We start from the raw sequence: 11,018 nt of genomic DNA on the forward strand, positions 1-11,018 counted from the left end.
GGATCAATACCCTTTATTCAATATTGATCTAAAAGATTAGTGTTATTTCAAAGAATAATTTTCAAATATGCAAGAAAAGATTTGTACTCTTAAAATATTTATAAAAATATTATATAAAAATATTTGTTTAAACAGGAAATACAGGAAATAAGAGATTTTAATCTCTTAATAAAAACAAATAATAATAATCTAAACTAAAATATTAAATGCAGAGGGTATTTAGCGGTGGGACGACTCCTAACTAAATACGGAAAATAATATTTCATTATGCATAAATTATTAAAACATTTTTAAAAAAGTCATTAAACAATTATGAATAATAATATTAAAAATATTAGTGCACATCGGCTGAAAATAATTAGCCTAAACAAGCTTCTGCTACATATTCGAGTCATTCTATAGGTGACATTTCAGCACGTGACAAACGGATAGCGACTCTTAAGTAGCACTTAAAACCAGCTGGGAGCAATGAACAACGATTGTTCGTAAAGTAGCTCGTAGAAAGTGCTCTTAAGTGCTAAGTTCAATCGTTATTTGGAAACCCAGCCCAGAACGCTTATGGGCGCAAATGCATTTGCTATTTAAACAATGTAATAGTGAAAATGATAACTGTGCCGCATTGAAACTAGCAATACTTGCGTCGCGCTTTTCGCTGCATTGCGCCGTGTGTATGATAGGGCCGTGTGTATGATAGGGCCCTATGGGCTGCGTTCTCCGATAACGTTGTCTCTTAGCCTGCTACAAAGACTCAAAAGGTACACCTTAACTACAGGTATACCTTTCCTACGTGTGTTCTCCGAACTATACCTTAGGATTTTGCTTAATGTAAACCTTCTTAAGTTCAACCTTAGCGGGTGCTGTCCATGGTGGAGGAGGTGCTGAATAGGTTGATATCGATTGCTCGACAATCAATTATTCACTTCATGTAATAGGTTTCCCTGCGTTATGAGATAGCGGTGTTCTTTATTAAAGAAACATTTTAGAAATAGTTCAAGTTAAATTTATTAATAATATCTGGTAAAAAATATTTCAAATTGCAAACAACTAAATTCAACCTTCTAAATTTTATATCAAACCCGTGCAAAACCCGCAACTTTATTTCCAAACGTATGCATAAACTGCTCCATTGCATCCGCCATGCCTTCACTTGAAATGATCATTTATATTAGGGGTTCCCAATAAGTGCGTTGCACAGGGGAATAAAGTGGGTCGTGCAGGTACTTGGCTGTGCATTACACTTAAAATATATAAAAACAAACTGCTGTTGTTCATTAGTTCACACGTTTATTGTGCTTGGACATTGGATGCGCAAGCAGCGTGGTTACAATGCGGATAAAGCTTAATGAGCGCATTTCTGGAGCCTGTCTGTTTATTTCAAATATAACATATAAATATATATATTATATAATAGCCTTTATAAATATATAGTATGATTGCTTTAGATTTTAGCTTGATTAGTTTTAATGTGGACATTTTGTTGACCTTATACAAGCAGTAATCAAGTGCGCAGTTTATTTTGAATGTTTATAAAGAATATGGCATGCAGTTGCCTCAAAGTTAGAAAAGATTAAAAAACTTCGATGCAAAGTCGAATTAACATTAATAATCATAATTCGTTTTTTTTTTTGTAATTTTACCCGATTTATTTATGCAGCTAAAATACTTGCCGGTAGACTAAGATTTAACGGATATGAAATGCACTAATGAAATAGTAGGATTCGCTGTATAGCTGCCAGTTTCACCAACTCCATCACCCAAAATATATTTTTTAAATAGTTTCTTAATCCTGTAGCATTTAATAGTTCGCAGCTGATGTCCCTTTTGGAAAACATAAATAAAAATCTAACAACCATCAATGTAATGATGTCTAATTATGTGAATGTTTTATTCTTTAAATATAAAAATATTTGCCTAATTAAACACGGAGTGTATTGCTTTTTTTTTTTACAAATATTTAGTTATATAGAATGTAATGTAAGCTTTTATGAAAGTGATGGCCCCTAGTGGATTCATGTGGGATAAGGTATAGAGTGCTCCAGACCAACCTTACGAACGTATGACTTACAGAAGGGATACGTAACTAAGAACGTTTCGGGAAACACGTATTAGCAATAAGGTACAACTTAAGAACGACGTAGCGTTAAGGTAGTTTCGGAGAACGCAGCCTTGAAGTCTAAAGAACTTAAGGAGCGCATTAGTAATATGCGCCTATAAACGAGATGACAAACACAAACGTTTATAAATATGAAAAATTAAAGGATTCAAATGTAAAACTATTATTATTATTGTGTCTCTTGGACATAGCCTAAATGAGGACTGATTACAGGACGTTAGAAGCTTTTTTTTTTGCTTTTAAAAAGTGCTAATATTGCATTTACTTTGATTATTTTAAATGCTACCCCACGGATATATTGTATGACGACTTTGTACCTTTGGGTTGGGTGAGATGAGAAACATTTTAAGTAATATTTTTCAAAACACTCAAGGCGCTGTCCAAGTGCTGAAACGCCTCTCTACACGTTTGTAAATTCTTTATCTCCTGTTTGTTACAAATAAAGTATTTGTTCTTATGCAAATCTTTTTTTTTTTTTTTGCATATTTGTAAATCTTTTTTTGCATATTTGTAGTAAATCATTCTTATCGATCATTTTTTCTATCGTTACCAAAAGTGGATTCGACTGGGCCACTGATGTTTTGTACTGAATTGGAAATGATACTGTAAAAATTGTGCTAAATAGTACTAAAAGATCATAACCTTTTTAAGTGCTATGTCACCCATAGAGCACATATGGGGATGAACCGTAAGCGATGCACCACTTTAGCACCACTTACGGTTCTACATAGGATAATATGGGTTAGCTCAGTGGTCTGCCCGCAGCCAGGTTTGTGAGTTGGTCACCAAAGCGCATTCTACTAATAGCCTCAATTCCAATATTTATTTATTACATAATTTATATTAGCTTGTATTAAACCATATCAACAAGTAAAATTAAATAAAATCAACAAGTAAAACAAAAAAGTTTTGAGTAGACTATATAAAAAAGTAGCCCTCCAGATTGTTTTATTCATTGTGATAGCCCTTTCTCACAAAAAGTTTGGAGAACCCGTCATAGCTGCTATATAGCTCAAAAAGGGGTTCCCCTATATGATTACGACCAGTGAACCACTTTTAAGCACATTTTTAGAGTGATCTAGGATTACAAATATTTTGCACAAAAAGATTTTGCACAACGGTTTAAACAGGTTTAAATTTAGGAAAAAAATTAGTTAAATAACAAAATCTGAAGGTATATCATTATAGACCAAAGTCTTGGCTGTTCAGCAATTTACTGGTGCAACCTCCCCTGTTCGTATTTTTTTCATAAAATAGGCATTTTTCCAGTTATTACTCATACAACGTTTACTTTAAGCCTAAATATTAAAAGTAATGATTTTTTATTTAATAAACATATTTTTGTATTAATAGAGACTATTTATTTAATAACTCAACAGCACTAGAAAAAAACATATTGTAAGCATATTCATTTAAAACAAATAAAACTACGTCTAACGGTGGTGACATTGGCCTCATTATTCCAAAATGTATACCACTCAAGTCAATGGCTTCTTGCTTAAACTTCATGTAAATAATTGGTCCAAAAAATAACAATCCTGAGCACTGTGATGAACAAATATCAAATCATAACTTCCTAAAATACATAAAACCTGACAGAAAAGACAAAAAACCTGACGGTGGTGACATCTGACGGTGGTGACAAAAACCTAGTATAGATTAAAAATATGAACAAGTTTAAGAGAAAATAGCAAACATACAGGAGCTTGAGTGATCTTGAAGCATGCAGTAGAGCTGAAGGTTTGAAAATGGGGTCCTCAGGAATGCAGTTGACCCTGTAGTTGTCTGATTTTATTGCTTTTTATAAATATCTGACGGTGGTGACGAATATATGGGACACATTTTGAGCAATCACAAAATAATAGTAAATATTGTTCAAAACTCACTGTTTGTAGTTTTTAATACATATTACAATGTACTCATTCATGTTGTAAATATATTATTCAATTAAATTATTACTTTTGGGTTTTTTAATCAAGTTGAAATTATTATCTCTTAACCTAGGACAGCTGATTTTGTAGGCAATGGCCCAGCATATAATCATTAAATTAATAAAAAATAAAAATAAACTTATAAAAGAATCTTACATATGTGCAAAGGACTCCCTGATTATAACATTGATTGTTTTTCTTCATGAAAATGTTTTCATTTCCAACAGAATTAGCACTTTTCTTAGTGGGACATGTTTTTGCCAAAGTTTCAAGAATTAGTGGTATATTAGTCGTAATGAAAAAAATGTAAATGCTTTATTCAAATTATTAATAAAAATTGCAACTGTAAATACATACAATTTCAGGGGAAACAATTGCACATTATGAATGTATATTCTTAATTGTGTATATCTATATATGCATTTATAATCGATGAAAAGTGAAAGGATCATGGATTGATAGATGAATATCACACAATAGACAGATGTAAACAATGTCCAGCTAGCAAGTGTTACAACAAGCCCTCTGCCTGTTACTATGAACCCCACATATGGAATACTGTACATTGTAAGGCTTGCACTTCTGTCACTTTCGGTGTAATAACATAAGAATGATACATTGTAAAAAATGATTTACTTTTTAAGTAAATTTAACTTTTAAAAAAACTTTAACACAAAAAAAGAATAAAAAATAAGTAATTCTTAATAATTTTGTATTGAAATTAGTTAATTATTTAAGTAAATATAACTAACTACACTGTAAAAAATACTTTGCTGTCTTAACATTTTTTGTTAAATCAACTCAGATTTATCAGTCATGTCAACAGAGATGAGTTGTCACAACTTATAAAATATAGCTGAGAAAAGTCAACTTAATTTTATAAGTTATAACAACTTACCTGTAGTTATAACAACTTATCTCTAGTCGAGATAAATAATAGTAAATTGAAATGACTTGTAAATCTGACTGAGTTGAATCAACAAAATTTTTTAAGGCAGCAGAGCATTTTTTACAGTGTAGGCATTGGACTTGTACTTCCTAGCATGCTTTGCATGGGACTGCATTTGGAGAGTAAAATTTGAAATTAAACGCTATTTTATGTGTTTTTAACAAAAAAGAAAGACTTCTTAGTGTTTAATGTTAAATTATCTTTGAGATTGAGAAGAGTTTTTGTTTCTGTTTTGAGTTTTGTGGTTACTAATCATTCAGAAGAGTGGTGCTTGTGTATAGACAATATTTGCTGTCTTCCAGCTGTGGTTTATTTGTTTTTGTGACTAATGAGTTACATTACTGGCACTCTTGTTTGGGAGAGCAAAAATCTCTTAATAAAGGAAAAATTGAAAATATTGGGTTTGCTTTATTTGTCTAAATATTAATGAAAGTTAAGATAGAATAAGAGATAAAAAACTATTAGATTAAATTTAATTTTAGTATGTAGAAAAATTAAATTAATTTTAGTATACTGAACATAAAATAAATTCTACTCAAAATGGTTTAGCTTTTTATTTCACAAATATGTGATTAATCATAATGTAAATAAAATGTATTGTATGAGGCTATAATAATAATAATTGTATTTACTAATAATATTTATTAATATTTATTTAATTTAACTTTATATTATTACAAATACATATTATAATAATTTACTACACTTCAATGGTTTTTAGCCTTGGTCACATGGCTTTTTTATTTTATTTATTTTTTTAAGCGGGGGTAATCTACAACACAAGTGTGATTATATGTTTTTTTTTAATTATTATGAAAATAAAATATGTAAACTTTGCATACAAATCACAAATCTTATTTTTTATCGCGCGTGCAAACAAGCGCGAGACCCTGCCGTTGGTTCACAGCTCGCGGCACAGCCTGACTCCTGTGAGTAGCGTCTGACTGGATTACTGCAGCTGGCTTTAAGTTTTCCTGAGGTAGGTTCTTATTTAAGAAATTCTAAGCAAAATTCATTTACGAGTAGCATTTTAAAGGTTACCCCATCACAAAAATATCAGACGTTGTGAAATAAATAAATAGTTAATGGCTATTTCTATCAGGACTCAATCTGAGGGAACTGGCTTGTGGCGTCATTTATATAAAAAAACTATAAACTTTTCAATAAAATGACTGGATGGCTTTTTTGTAAGTTACTATACCACATCTAGCATTCACAACCAATTAGTTTCGTAGTTTTTTTTTACTACAACTCACTAGTCGGGTTAAAAGCCGTTAAAGTGCGTGACGTCAAATGATTCCTTATATGGCAGTCTGAGGCTGTGGCTCAAACGTCTTTTTTTTACTACAACTCACTAGTCGGGTTAAAAGCCGTTAAAGTGCGTGACGTCAAATGATTCCTTATATGGCAGTCTGAGGCTGTGGCTCAAACGTCTCTTTCTCTCAACCACTCACACACTCGCAGCTGGAGAAATTGATAATCAGCCGGCTCATTTACTGCCCATCAATGAAATAATCAGTGCTTGTGGGGCTACTATTTTTTATACTTCTCATATTTCTGATACTTGTACCGCTAGATTAGATATTTCGGAAAAGCATTAGGCCAGGGCCGTTTATATGAGAATTATACGATTGTTTAGCGTCACCAGCTGCAGGGGGCGACAATGAGCGCATATTCATTTGAGTAAGGCTAAAATAGCAATGCAATTGAGATTTTGCCTTTAATAAAATTATTCATAATTTAACTATAGATTTTTTATAGTAACCTCAAATTTACTATGGTATATTTATATTTATTGACCACACTAATCAAAAAAGCTGGGTTATTGTTTTAACCCAGAGTTGAATCAATAGGATTCAAAAGCGCCGGTTTGTTTTAAAGGGATAGTTCACCTTGAAATGAAAATTCTGTGATTTTTTTACTCATCCTCATGTTTTCTAAACCTGTATGAATTTATTTTTTTCTGATGAACACAAAATAAAATATATTTTGAGAAATTATGGTAAACACACAGCAGATAGTGACCATTTACTTGCATAGGACAAACATATTTTGGAAGTATTGTGATAAATGGTGAAGATATACTATGGAAGTCAATGGTCACTGTCTGCTGTGTGTTTACCATAATTTCTCAAAATATATTTTATTTTGTGTTCATCAGAAAAAAATAAATTCATACAGGTTTAGAACAACATGAGTAAATGATGACAGAATTAAAATTATTAGGTGTACTATCCCTTTAACCCAACTGCTGGGTTATTGTTACCTAACTATGAGTTGAAATAACCCAACTGTTTAGCTAAAGCAACCCAGCAGTTGGGTCATTTTAACTCAGCAGTGCATTTTTACGTTCTGTTCAATAGTGACTCAACCCTGGATTAAAATACAATGTCCTATCTTTCAGGATCACAGTGTCACAAATAAAACAATACAGATATACACACTCAGTTTAAACATTCTAAGCTTACACCTACCTGGCTATATAAACTGTTATAATCTATCTGTACAAATACAAAACAAAAGAAAGAAAATAACTTTTATATTAACTGTATACATATTCAACTTACAATGTTCAACATTTTTAACATAAAAAAGTGCAGTTACAAAAGACAGAAGATGTGCATATATGAATATAATAATGGCAGCATAAACAGGGAACTTTGTGACTTTTTTGATTGAAAAATTAAAAGGATAAATAATGGAGACTTGCTTTCACCGCCACTTTGCTCAAATTTAAATTTACACACATATATATATATACATACATATATTTCTATATAAAGATAGCTAGCTAGATTGATAGATAGAGATAGAGACAGAGAGAAAGAGAGAGAAAACATTAATTTATTATACTATATTATATTATATTACTATACTATACTGTACTGTACTACACTATATTATAATATTTTTATATTACCTTATTTACTTCTGTTTTCTCAGCATTTATACTTCTAGCAAATATGTCCTCAAAAAAGGTAAGTTCGTTCAGTACTAAATCAGGTTATATGTTAATGCTGGTACAGATTAAAGAAGAAAAGAAAAGATTAAATTTTTAAGTGTACTGAAATTTTTAATTAATTGAATTATTGGCAGAGACACCGGTACACTAGCTTGATGACATCTAAGGAGCGTAGGAGGCAGTACAACAAAATCTGGGCTAGAGTGTCAAGGGCACAAAAGAAGTCAAGCAACAAAGAACCTACAAGTTCAGTTGAGATGGCCAACATTGCTGAAACTGACAGCCTCAATCACAACCAGCACATTGAGAAAAACCATTTTGACATGTTTTCAGACCCAGCTCTGTCAAGTTCTGAGAGCGAGCAAGATATTGCACCCACACTCAGGGAAGAACTTTCCAAATGGGCATGCATGTTTCAGGTTAAACATAATGCTGTGGATGCTCTATTAAACATCCTTATAAGACATGGGCATGAAGACCTTCCCCATACAGCAAGGACACTATTTGGACACACAAACCATTATGAACTTACTACCAAAGATGATGGTGTTGAGTGTGTCCAGTTTAATGTGGCAGATCAGCTCTCAAAAAATCTGAGTAGGTATCCTGCATCTGTGACAGACCACCTGCAGTCACTTGACATCTCCCTGAACATTGATGGGCTTCCAGTGTTCAAAAGCTCAAACGTATCCCTTTGGCCAGTGCTTTGTTCAATAAACTTGTCTCCAGAATGCATTTTCCCCCTGTGCATATCCACTGCAGCTTCCAAACCCAAAACCCAAAAATTTGCCTCTGACACTGTTCAGCAATTGGCAGAACTTATCCAAAATGGTCTTACCTGGGAAGGGAGACGCTTAAACATCCAACTACGATGTGTTACTTGCGATGCTCCAGCTAAGGCTATGGTTAAGTGTGTTAAGCAGTTTTCTGGATACTATGGGTGCGATAAATGCAACCAGAGGGGATCTTGGGATGGTCGGATGACATATCCAGAAACAAATAACCTGACCATGAGAACGGATCAGTCATTCAGGGAATGCTGGCAACCTGAACACCACCAAGAAGAGGAGATCTCACTCTTCACTGTTCTCCCGATCGACATGATAAAATCATTCCCCATAGATTATATGCACCAGTGCTGTCTCGGGGTAATGAAAAAGCTGCTGCTCCTGTGGATAAGAGGGAGATCAGATTTCCGGATGTCATCAGGAGATGTGACGCGTGTAAGTGACAGGCTGAAGACCCTGCAGAAGTCCATTCCAGATTGCTTTGCTAGGAAGCCAAGGGGCTTGCAGGAAATAGATCGCTGGAAAGCAACAGAGTTCTGACAGTTTGCCATCTACACGGGGAAGATTGTTCTTAAGGGAATTCTCCAACAGCAGCTCTATGAACACTTCTTGAGCTTCAGCACAGCTCTTTGCATTTTGGTGAATCCTGATCTCACAAAGTCACAAGGACCTTATGCAAACCAGCTGCTTAAGTATTTTGTAGAGAGAGGACAGGAGCTGTATGGAGGGACCTTTTTGGTATACAATGTCCATTCCTTGCTGCACCTTGCAGAAGATGCCCAGAACTTTGGCAGCCTTGACAGCTGCAGTGCTTTCAAGTTTGAGAGCTATCTTCAGCAAATAAAAAAAATGGTCCGATCTGGAACAAATGTTTTGGCACAAGTTGCAAATCGTCTTGAGGAAGCATCCAAGTCCAAGATAGAAATGAAGGAAAAATTGATGTCATTCAAGTGCCCAAACAATGCCTTTTTGCTAGACCCGGAACGATTTTGCGAGGTGGTGTCAGAACAAGCAGAAGACACAGTGTTATGCAGGGTGTATGCAAATCTTCAGCCATATCTGATGACACCGTGTGATTCACGCCTCTATGGAACATATGTGGCTAACATCAGGCATTCTCAAATGCTTTGCTTAGAAAGAAAGTCCCTTCAGAGGAGGGCATTCATCGTGGAGGACAACTATGGGATTAAAATTGTGGTGACGATTCTTCATACTTTCTAGGGTGTGACAAAAATATAAACTCAGCAAGATAAAAAGGCAAGATAATGGCAATTTGTGAAATTACATACATTAAAGGATTAGACCATTTATAAAAAATCTAGGTAATTAACTCACCCCCATGCCTTTCTTTGTTAAGTTGAGAAGAAATTAAGTTTATTGGAGGAAAACATTCCAGGATTTTTCTATTTTAATAGACTTTATTGGATCCTAACAGTTTACAGTTTTAATGCAGTTTAAAAAAGCAGTTTGAACGCAGCTTCAAAGGGCTCTAAACAATCCCAACAAGGCATAAGGGTCTTATGTGGCAAAACAATTGTCATTTTTGGCAAGAAAAATACAAAATATGTACTTTTAAACCACAACTTCTCATCTTCCTCTGGCCGTGTGATGCGCCAGCGTGACCTCACGTAATTCGGCATCACTTCAAGGTCACGGATGACGTATGCGAAAATACCGCCCAAGTGTTTCCAAGTGTGGAGAAAGAGTACCGTTCCCACGTTGTTGTATGTGGAATGATACTAATTAATGTTTTTGTGTCTGTTTATTATTTAAAATGGTCCACAAATGTGTGTTTCATATATGTAACACGTGACCTTTCGACGTCATTATGCAATTACATGAGGTTGCGCTGGCGCATCACACCACCGGAGGAAGACGAGAAGTTGTGGTTTAAAAGTGCATTTTTTTTATTTTCTTGCCAAAAATGACAACTGTTTTGCTAGATAAGACCCTTATGCCTCGTTGGGATCATTTAGAGCCCTTTGAAGCTGCGTTCAAACTGCTATTTTAAACTGCATTAAAACTGTAAACTGTTGGGGTCCAATAGTCAATTAAAATAAGGAAAATCCTGGAATGTTTTCCTCAAAAAAACATTAATTTCTTCCCGACTGAACAAAGACATCAACATTTTCGATGACATGGGGTCAGTAAATTATCTGGATTTTTTTAAGTAAATTGACTAATCCTTTAAGTATTCCTAAGTTTCTACATCCTTCACCCCCAAGTCTCTGCCTCCTGAAGCTTTGTTCCCTGTGTGTCTTACTGCTTCGGCTTT

Source organism: Paramisgurnus dabryanus, chromosome 8 (genome assembly GCF_030506205.2).
Source record: "Paramisgurnus dabryanus chromosome 8, PD_genome_1.1, whole genome shotgun sequence".
Taxonomy (NCBI): Eukaryota; Metazoa; Chordata; class Actinopteri; order Cypriniformes; family Cobitidae; genus Paramisgurnus; species Paramisgurnus dabryanus.